We start from the raw sequence: 11,603 nt of genomic DNA on the forward strand, positions 1-11,603 counted from the left end.
ATCAAAAGGAGTTATCTCCTGGCCCCGAGTTATTTATTATCTTTGGTTCTGGTGAGTCTAAGGAAAAGAAATGTGCTTGCTTTTTAATAATTAAATGTAAGTAACTTTTTTAAGTATGTGCACTTGCAAGGCAGAACTATGTCTGGTCTACTGGGGTTGGGAAGACAAATTTCTTTTTCTTTTTTTTTTTTTTTCTTTTTTAAAATCAGATTTTATTGGTACATTTTAGGTATGCATAATGATCACATTCATCACAGAGAATTTGTACATGTACACAATATAACTTCTTTTTTTTTCTCTTCAGAGACTTTATCAGTCACAGAGGCAATTGGTAGGTGGTTACAAATGGCTATTGGGCTTCCTCAGAGGAAGGTAAGGCACAAGAGCCTATGTTTTCCCTGCCTTCTCCTTTCAAGGCTGCATGCAGATGGCTCCATTCAGCTGGATGACCTCTCCATTGAGGAATGGGTTCTCGTTTATGGTCTGTGCCAGATGAGCATACTCAGCAGGGTCTCCAAGTTGAGCGGGGAAAGGTACCTGGCTGTCCATGAAGTTGCCCGCCTTTTCTGGGAGGCTGGTCAGCAGTGGGGTGCCAAACAGGCCTGGAGCAAAGGTCATCACCCGAATGCCTATGGGAGCCAGATCCCGAGCAATGGGCAGTGTCATGCCCACTATGCCTCCCTTGGATGCAGAATATGCAGCTTATCCAATCTGGCCATCAAAGGCAGCCACACTGGCAGTATTGATGACAACCGTACATTGGCCTCCCTGGTCTGGTTCATTCTAGCACATCTCACCAGCAACCAGGCGGATCACACTGAAGGTGCCTAAGAGATTCACATTGATAACTCGCTGGAAGTCCTCCAAGCTGTGCGGCTGCTTCTTTAAGTGACATGTCTTACTGGGCACTGCAATACCTGCACAGTTGATGGCCACTTCCGTGTGGCCAAAATTTTCCTTTGCTAGAGTCAGGGCTGTCTGTACGTCCTTCTCAGATGTCACGTCAGCTGGGGCAAGCATACAGCTCTTTCCTAACTTCTTGGCCTGGGCCTCTCCATCAGACTCGGGCAAGTCCAGAAGCACAGCACTAGCCCCTTCCCCACCAGTCACTCTGCTGTAGCCAAGCCGAGGCCTGAGGCTCCTCCGGTTATTACTGCAGTGAGGCCCTTCACTACAGGCAGCAGTCACATTGTACCACTCTTACTGCGGGAGGGTATAACTTGTTTCTTTTTTCTTCATTCCTTTACCCTCCCTTCAGCCCAACACCTCTCCCCATTTACAGGTTTTGTTTTTTTTTTCCCTTCTTTTCTCATTCATTTTTCTCTTTCTTTCCCCCTCCCTCCTCCCTGGTTCTACTGCCCATTTGAATGTTTTCTCCCTATTTTGTAATACTTATTATATATTTTTGTTTCTTTTTTATGAGCAGAATATATATTTTTTTTTCAAAGTTTTATTGACAAACAGATAGCAATGAGACAGTTTCAAATCATATCGGAAGGACAGTTTCAACAAATAATACACTCCATAATTCTTAGTGGTTAATTGCTGTACAAGATGCGGACTTGTGATCCCAGACAAATTTCTTTGGTCTCTGACTTGATTTCTTCATTCATCTCATCTGAGTGCTCTTTGTGTGTTAAATCTTATTCATTCCCTTGCATTATACAAATGACCACAAAGGGAGATAGCTCAGTAGGCTAAGCGCCTGTCTGGCAAGCGCAAGGACCAGATTTTGATCCCCGGTACCACATGCTGTACGGGCCCCGGACCCCTGGAAGTGGTGGCACACACCTGTGATCCCAGCCCTGGGGAGGCTAAAACAAGAGGATCACGCCAAGTCTGAACTGTGTAGCAAGACCCTGTAACAATAACAACAACAACAACAAAAACAAATGACTGAGCTGGCCACATAGCTCAGCAGACTAAAGCGCCTGCTTAGGCAGAGCCCAGCGGCTGGGATTTGTTTGGGCTTGCCATGCCAGCACACTGCAACAGCAATTGAGACTGGGCATGGTGATGTATGTCTGTAATCCCAGTGCTTGGGAGACCAAAAACAGGAGGATCACTACGAGTTCAATCTGTGTAGTGAGAGCCTGTAAATCCTATACGAAATACATTTTTTTAAAAAAAGAAAGAAATGACCACGAAATTAAATCACCATCTTTAGGTTTTTTTTTCTTTTTTGCAGAACCTGGGATTGAACTCAGGCCCTTGCGCTTGCCAGGGAAGAGCTTATTCCACTGAGCCATCTCCCCGGCCCCCTCATTTTTAGTTTTGATGAAGTAAGAGTGGTGGGAGGAGATAAGAGATCTTAAATATGAGAGAACCTTTGACATTTTACCTCAAAATGAGAAGAGGTCATGATAAAAATGGTGTACAAAAATGTGGGCCAGTTTTTATTGTAGAGCCTCTAGCTGTTGGCCCCATGATTTAAAATGTTTAAAAATATGTTCAGCTCCTAAAATAGAGTTTTTAAGGCCTGAATATTGGAGCATGGACATTGATGCCCTTAGGCCTCTAGGGCTTCAGTTGTTCCAAAGTCCCCTTCCTCTTGAACTATGTTAGTATATCCACTGTACCTCCAGGGCACTGTCCTTGTCATTTTAGACTGATAAGACAATGGCTGTAGAAAGAAAACTGGAAAAGTTGGGCAATTGTGCACTTTCATCTTCTACTCGTTTCTGTATTTGTCTGGGCAAGACTGACCACTTGTCATGAACCCAGAAGACACACTCCATTTAGTCAGGGAGAGCCTAGTAGAGGACCTCAGACCATGGCTGCGAGGATATAGCTAAGGTCTCTTGAGGCCACAGCCCCATTACTCAGCCTGGCTGCATATGTGTGAGTTCACATTTCCAGCACTCAAGGGAGTAGGGAGCTGGAAACCCACCTACCTGTGTTCATGGCAGGTTGGAGATCCAGGTATCATTTCCCAGTCCACTCTGGGAATGATTAATCTTGACTACTGACTTGATTGATTTAGAAGACACTTAGGAGATTACTAACCATGACCGTATATCTGTCACTGGCTTTCTCCCCTCTGGATGTTTCCTGTTCTCTGTTTCCTACATCCCATAAATCGAGTAGTCTTCTGCCCTGCCCTTCCACCATGATGTTTCTGCCTTAGACCCAGCTGATCATGGACTGAAACCTCTGAAATCATGAGCCAAAATTAATCTGCCTTTGACTTTAAATTCTAGGTATCAGGTATTTTATCTCAGCAATAGATAGCTGACCGATACATTTCCCAAGGGCCCTTGGAGAACAACTCATTGGTAATAGGACAGAGGATGCCCTTGAGTTCTTTCAAATTCTCACAGCAGAGAAAGAAGACTTGCATAGAGCCAGAAAAGAGCTGGTTATGGAGCTGACCCAAAGCTCCTTTTCAGAACAGCGGTCAGGGTGGAAGAAATATCAATCAGAAATGAGGACTGATAGTCAAGAATTCAGGCCCAAGAAAACCACTGCCAAAACCAGGAACTAATAATAGTGCTGTGGGTTAAGTGGTTACTCTCTACTAGACTCTTCATGTAGCCTATACAGGTTGATGTCATTGGTGTTTATTATTGGGATTTCCATTTTGCAGGTGATCTTTCAGAAAACAGAAAGGTTAAAGAATGTTATAACTAGGTCAGGAGTTCACAAATAGAGTACCTGGGATTTGAGTTCACAGGTCTGACTGCAGTTCACATTCCTAATTAATTCACCCCACTGCTATTTTAGGAAGATTCCCAATAAGTTTTCCCACTGAAGAGAGTCTGGGAGAGACCAGCTTTGGGAAGCAGCAGATCCTGGCGATTAGAATGATTCTGAGCAGCTTATATGATGTTTTTCATATGAAAAATGGATTAGGCATTTATCCCCAAATCAACAGAAAACTTACTCCAAAAGAGAAGCTTAAGAAGCCAGGTATGATAGCACACTCCTGTAATCTCAGCTCTCAGGAGGCTGAAGCAAGAGGATTGCTGTGAGTTCAAGGCCATAAATTGACCCTAGGGACCAAAAGGACTCCAGCACAGTGGCCCCTAGTAGAAGGGTGGGGCATCCCCTTAGAGGGAGAGCCAGCCATTCTGTCAGCAACCAGTTAATTATATAAAGAGAACTCAATAGGCTATCAAATAATATTATCCCCCCCAAAACCACCTCTATCTTTGCTTCCAATTTCATATGTGTTAAACCACTTTTTCAGCCATCCTCAGTTGCCAAAAATGGCATTTCAATAAAATAAGTATTTAGTTCAGAATAACAATTAAACCATCACATTGCAAAGTTAAAGCTCTCCTCTGATTCAAACCTGCCCCAGGCTGGAAGGTCAACAGCAGGAGCAAAGGTGGAAAGAATGCAACTCCTTGCCTTTTCTCTGGTCTCATTCCTTCTGTGCTGACAGAGTTTGCTAACTCCTCTGGGGAAGACAGGGCCCAGCAGAAGCGGGAGGGGGCATTGGTCCATCTTAGATGGTGTGTCCCAGCATGGCCTGCTCAGAGTCTGCTAAGGAGCTTCACCAGCACCTCCCTCTTTGGAGTAAATCCTTTAAGAGACATGTCCAAGTCCATCCCTTCTGAACATAGATGCACACCCTTTGCCTTCCATAAAGAAAGCTTCTTGTCAAGGCCTCTCCTCCACTGTCATCTTCCTGTTCCGCTTCAATGCCTCAGGTAGTAGCCCCTGTCTCTTGCCTTCTCAGGTAGTAGCCCCTGTCTCTTGCCTTCTCAGGTCTGTCATGTTCTAAGTGAGAGATCCCTTGTGAGGCCCATTCACTTGTCTTGAAAAGGAAGGAAGGCTTTTCTTGTCTTTACATATATATAACACCCAGATGTTACCCATTTCTGGCAGAAATACTGCAGAAGCAATGCGGAGTTCTCCTCAGGGCAGCTTATCAGGGAGAAGTGGTGAGCATGCCTGCCATTGCTAGCGATGTTACTTTGATTCCTTGGTTGAGGCAACACCTACCAAATTTGTCCTCCATAGTGTTGATAGATCTCCATGTAATTAATAGCTATCTTGCGGGTTAGGACTGTGAGGTTTTGTAAAAGCAGATTTTTCTCCCCAAACTTCGGATGAATTGCACCTTTGCCTATCCAAATACCCATGCCAGAAATTAGGGAATCTTCACTTTGTCCTTTTCCTTCCCTTTTGTGTTTGATAAACAAATCCCATCAATCCTTCCCCTTAATGTTATTCAAATCCATCTTCTTCCCTTTCCCACACTCACTACTTAACCCAGCTTTTTGTCATTTCTCTGGAGCTACTAGGACAATGCTTACGTAGGCTCTCAACTGCCTGTGTATTCCTCTCCCCACATTGCTACTACAAGTGTAGTACTTTCAAAACCTGAAAATCTGATTATATCATTTTTCTGCTTAAAATGTTTAATAGAGATGTTGCAGACTGGAAGCTCTCAAGCAGTGAGGGGAATCATATGACCCACATACTGCAACTCTGCTTTAGATGCCTGTAGCTGATGTGATAAATACCCCAAGCTGAATGGCTCAAGCAACACACATTTGTTTATCACAATTCTGGAGGCTGGAAATCCAAGATCAAGGTGCTGGCTGATTCAGGGTCTGCTGAGACTTTTCCTATCTTGCCAACGGCTGCCTTCTCACAGTGTCCTCAAATGGCTTTTTCTTGGCATGTACATGCTGAGAGAGTGGGAGCTCACTGTGTCTTTTCTCATAAAAATGAATTCAAGCTGGCCAGGTAGCTCAGTGGACTAAAGTGTCTGCTTAGGCAGAGTGCAGTGGCTGGGGTTCGATCCCCGGCATGCCATGCCAGCCCAGACCCCAGGGTGCATTGAGAGGGTGATTGGGACTGGGCGTGGCGGCACGCACCTGTAATCCCAGCACATGGGAGGCTGAAAATAGGAGAATACATTCAAGTCTGACCTGTGTAGTGAGCCCCTGTAGACCCTGTACCAAATACATTAACAAAATAATAATAAAAGTTCTATCTAACTCTCCCCCCCATAACTTGGTTTAAACTTACCTCCTTCACCACACTATTTCAAAATGTAGCTTAAAATGTAGCTTAAAATAGTAGGTTAGGGTTTCAACAGAAGAATCTGAGGAAGACAGACACAAATACTCTCTCTGTTGTACACCCTTCCTCTACTATCTCCCTTTCTCATACCTGTGCAGACACTGCCAATCAAGCATTGTATTCTTACTAAATTTCATTGGACTGCTAGTCACTGAGCCCAAACTTCTCAAGGTCAAATTTCCTCTTGCAGCTGGGATGTATACACATGACTCAGTTTCCTCAGGATTCCAATGACATGAGGGGCCTTAATTCACAGAAATGTGAGGAAGAAGACATTGCTGCTGGAGGTGGCATGTCACAGCTATAGAGGTAGAGGCCTGGACCACTGTGCCCTGTGCCCACTGCAGTGCTGTGCATATTGACCAGATGTGTGACCCAGGTAATTTTCCTGGTTGAAAATCTTTCCGATTTGACTCTGACTCCCCAAAGGATTCTTGGTGACTCAGCCTGTTTAAAGCATTCATTTTAAGCTTCAACTAAACCATGGGGTCTCTTGTTTCAACCAAGAAGTCCGACCTCTACTTTCCTGCATTCTCTGTGCCCATGTGCACAGCTGTCTGTGGCTCCCTCCCCGTGCCAGATGGCCAGCTGCTTGCTAAGGTTGACGTGCTCTTCCTACTCCCTTCCTAAGATTCTCTCTTGCCCTATTCCCTCCTAGAAGCTAGGAGACTTTGGGCTGCAAGCAATAGAAAAGCTTCGAGGAAGTGGTTTGAATAAGTATACTTTATTTTCTTCATAAAATGTTTTTACTGTTACTAAAAAAAATTAAATATAGAATTACCATATGATCCAACAATTTGACTTCTGGGAATTTACCCAAAAGTAGAGTCTTAAAGAGATGCTGAGGGCTGGCGAGATGGCTCAGTGGTCTAAAACACCTACTTGGAGCGGGCTTGGCAAAGCACAGGGTTCAATCCCCAGCACCACATGCCAGCCAGCCCCGCCCCCTGGTGGGCTGAGCTGGCCACACACACACACACACACACACACACTAAATAAATAAATAAATGGGAAAAAAATTTTTTTAAAAAAAGAGATGCTGATACATTCATCTTCATAGCATTATTCGCAGTAGCCAAAAAGGTGGGAATGACCAAGTATTCATTAGGAGAAGAACTAGCTATCTTCTCCTTAAGTTTCACAATCATTGTGACTATACCCATGTTGATTCAATCAACATTAAAACTCTTGGCCTCAGAATGGACACTCTGCTTAAATAACCATAAACAACCTTCAGGATTACCTGAGATCTGACTTCCAAAGAAAACCTATATTCTTTTATGAAAAAGAAGAGGAGTAGGTGAACTCTGAGCACCCTGCCAACACACATACCCATCTTTAAATATAGTGCCGAGCTCAGTTGAAAATATATCAAGACATTTAATGACCAAGGTTCACCTTGCATATATCTGCATTCACCTGAGTGCTTATAATGTATTTACTGTTTCTATTTGTTTACTTGTGTGTGATAGTCTAAAAAACCAGAAACTATTTTTACCTGTGCTTTACCAGTCTATAGGAAACACAGAAGATGTAGATGTCACCTATTAAATACTTGATAAATGAATGAATGAACAAATGGATGAGATGACCTATTCAGAGAAACTGGTAAAAAAAAAAAAAAAGAGTCAAAATTCTGAATTTAAAGTTCACAAGGGAAATCAGAGAAAACCACACAACACAACCAGCTTGGTTGAGGCTTGCTTTGCTGAAAACGTAGGTGCAGAGAAAAGGCAATGTCTCAGAAGTCAGATGACAAAGGAGAAGGAGAGAGGCAAGATCTGGGGTTTGCAATCTGCACTCTGAGCTAAGTAATACATGTCACCAACAACTCATCTTTGGCAGAGAGTCAAGAATGGCAGAAGCTCCTATGTTGTGTGCCATTGTGCAGCCTGTATCTAAATTTGTCCAATATTTTTGTGGGTTGCTGTAGAACCTTGGGCTGATTTCAAAATTGCAAGATGTTGCAACGCTTGTGATTATGACCAAATATTCAAATTTGCGTATCAGCCTATGGCTATAATTGAACTCCTGTTAATAGCATCAGCCCAAACTTCTTGATTTTGTCTCCCTGGCTGTCAGACCTTGAGTGCTTGTACAAGCTCTGGACTGTGTTCCTCCAGTCTTTTTGTTTTAAAGGAAAAATGAATGCCTATTTGTTTCAAGCCACCATTTGTCAGTAACTGAAACCAACTGCCTGCTCTTCATTGCTACAAGTTCAAGTTGCACACATTATACACTACTATTAACTCATATTTTGTAGATCAATGGACAATAGTCTTGACTCAGCACATGGTAGCTCTGCTTGCCACTTGCTGCTACTGAAAAGTAGATCTCCATGAAAGGCAGAGGGAGGCTTCTGAAAACATTTATTTTTGGTGGCATTGGTTCTAGGACCAAACATATTGGCAGTCTTCCTCTGGTATGTTGCCTCTGAGTGCTTGGTATGTCCCTATAGAGATATACAGAGGTTTAGAACAGGCCCGCCCAATATCTGGACCCTCACAGTTGAGGGCTCAACAGGAGGGTGATGCCTGGACCTGACCTCCCTAGGCCAGAGCTGTGGGTAGCCCTCTCCCACAGGTGCCTCCGTCCTTAGTCTAAGAGAGAGGTCAGGAGTATAGAGAAAGAATGAAGCCTTCATCCCTCGTAGCGTGTAGAGGGAAAATATTTGTGTAGGTTGCATTGTATCTAGTTTTGTTTGTTTGTTTTTTTGCGGAACTGGGGATTGAACTCAGGCCCTTGCACTTGCCAGGGAAGTGCTTATTCTACTGAGCCATCTCCCCGGTCCCCCCTATATCTAGTTCTAACGACTTTGGTATTTACTTAATATAAATATAAGACTACATTCAGAGAAAAGACAAGATAGCCACAATAAGAAATACGAATTTTGGGGCTGGCCTGATAGCTCAGCGGACTAAAGAGCCTGCTTAGGCAGAACACGGCAGCCTGTGTTCTATACCCAGTGTGCCAGGTGGTCCTCGTGGGCAGGGCATGCTGAGACAGGTAATTGAGACTGGGCACGGTGGCACATGCCTGTGATCCCAATGCTTGGGAGGCTGAAAACAGGAGAATTACTCCAAGAGTCTGATCTATGTAGTGAGACCCTGTAGACCTGGTACTAAATACACACACACACACACACACACACAAAAACAAAACAAAACAAAAAAAACAGAAATAGGAATTTTGATAAAGCTGGTCATCTGTTTGAAACAACTGGATTGAAATAGCCATGGGAAACTGTAAAAGTTCTAGTTTGATGTGCTGTTGATTCAAGCTGTGCAAGGTAGAACCTCAGGACCAAACCTGAGGCAGAAGTTTGTTCAGAGAAAGAAGTGCGATCTGGGCAAGGATGGCTGAAGTGGAGACCAAGGAGACAGGAATCAAATTCTGAAAGGCACTGACTACAGCACGTGGCTGGAGGGTTAAACCTTCAATACTTTTACTCCAAATCAGGGGTCCCCACTCTCCCCATCTCTGCCCACAGACAAGTGACACCTTTTTGTGGCCTGTTAAGAACAAGGTTGCACTGGGCTGGTCAGATAGCCCAGCAGACTAAAGCGCCTGCTTAGGCAGAGCTCAGGAAACAGGGTTCTATCCCTGGCACCACATGTGGCGCTGGCCCCAGGGCACACTGAGATTGATTGAGATTGGGCATGGTGGCGCACGCCTGTAATCCCAGCACTTGGGAGCCTGAAAACAGGAGAGTCACTACCAGTCAGATCTGTGTAGTGAGACCCTGTAGACCCTGTACTAAATACATTTAAAAAAGAAGAACAAGAAGAAGGAGAAGGAAAACAAGAAGAACAAGAACAAGAAAAAGAGGAAAGAAAGAAAGAAAAAAAGAAAGAAAGAAGAAAGAAAGAAAGAAAGAAAGAAAGAAAGAAAGAAAGAAAGAAAGAAAGAAAGAAAAGAAGGGGCCGGGGAGATAACTCAGTAGAACAAGTGCTTGTCCGGCAATCTCAGGGTCCTGAATTCAATCCCCGGTACCGGAAAAAAAAAAAAAAAAGAAAAGAAAAGGTTGCACTACAGGAGGAGAGTGGTAGGCAAAGAGGCCAAGCTTCATCTACAGTATTTACAAAGCGGGTATCTGGCACTATCCACCAAGCTCCACCCTCTATCACCATAGCAACAGCATTAAGTTCTCATAGAAGCAAGAGCCTTATGGTCCTTCCTAGCATGCGAAGGACCTAGGTTAAGGGCTCCTCAGGAAATTCTAATCCAGAACCCACAAATCCAGTTTGCACTGCCAAAATGGTGGGGGAGTCACTGCCCCAAATAATCCTCTTTAGTGAGTATTTAATCTGCAACACAGTGAAACAAAGTTACTAGCGTTGTACTTCTGTGAAAAAGTGCTGGGAGGAGTGGTCTGAGAAGAGAGAGAGTAGTTCTCTAAGACTGAGCAAAAGAGGGAGAGTAGCCAACGTTGCCCACTGTGAGCATGTCTTTCTTAAATGCTGAGCATCGCAGGGACCTTGTCACTAGATCCTCCAGCATCTCCTGCTTGTGATGGACAAAATGTCTGTAGATATTGCCAAGGCTCCCCTGGGGGACAAGGTCACTGCTAGTTGAAAACCCCTCTTGTATTTTAGTACATTTCTTGTATAATGCCAGGGTCTTCGTGTTTCGGAGCCTGACAAAGCAGAGACCTTTGTTGTTCAGCGCCTGGTGGGTTCAGAGGAGCAGTCTTGATAGGAATCCCACTCGTATCTCAAAGGATATAAATAAGATCTAAGAATGTAATCCAGAGCAGTTCTTATCAAAATATTTTCCTGCTTACATTTTCTAATATCCAACAATACCAGGATCCTTTGTTCCCTTGTTTCAAAGTAACACGCGCTTTCATTCCTCTGTGCACTATGGTGAATTGCAAGAGAAGCTTACCTTCTGTTCTTTTCTCTCTTTTTTTTTTTTAAAGTTAAACTCTTTCTTTTTTTTAAACATATTTTTTAAAAATTTATTTATTTATTTATGTGCGTGTGTGTGTGTGTGTGTGTGGCCAGCTCAGCCCACCAGGGGGCAGGGCTGGCTGGCATGTGGTGCTGGGGGATTGAACTGCAGTCCCTGTGCTTTAGCTAAGCTTGTTCTAAGTAGGTGCTTTAGACCACTGAGCCATCTCAGCAGCTCTCTTTTCTCTTTAAAATCTTCCTATATAGCCCTTGCCACTGCCATCCCTTTCCCATTCTTGTGATTTTGCATCCAGAGATCTGGTCTGGACCCTCCAAGCTTTTCTGTGCATTTGTGTGTGGGTGGACGGGAGGAACCACACAGCCCAAGCAGCACCCAATTTAGCAGTGGGGAGGTGGCTGGGAAAGGCTGCCAACACTCATATGTGTGGAGGGCTGCAGATTTTTTTTCATCCTGCTCCACAGATGTGCAAAGATGTAGCATCTTCATTTCTCCAAAATTGTTTTTCTTTTCTTTCTGAGCCCCTAACCACTGAATAGAGAAGAAATAGTCTGATGAAACAATTTAAATGAACATGTCAGATCTATATCTTTCAGTTTTTTGTAAAGCCTAGTCATATTATATATAATATATTGATATAAATTTATTTATAT

At 43.7% G+C, this 11,603-nt stretch overlaps 1 pseudogene; it reads right to left on the bottom strand.

Moving 5' to 3' along the window:
• Nucleotides 1–411: 411 nt before the first annotated feature.
• On the bottom strand, nt 412–2,904 carry LOC101562016 (annotated as a pseudogene).
• Nucleotides 2,905–11,603: the final 8,699 nt, after the last annotated feature.

Source organism: Octodon degus, unplaced genomic scaffold (genome assembly GCF_000260255.1).
Source record: "Octodon degus isolate 3935 unplaced genomic scaffold, OctDeg1.0 scaffold00028, whole genome shotgun sequence".
Taxonomy (NCBI): domain Eukaryota; kingdom Metazoa; phylum Chordata; class Mammalia; order Rodentia; family Octodontidae; genus Octodon; species Octodon degus.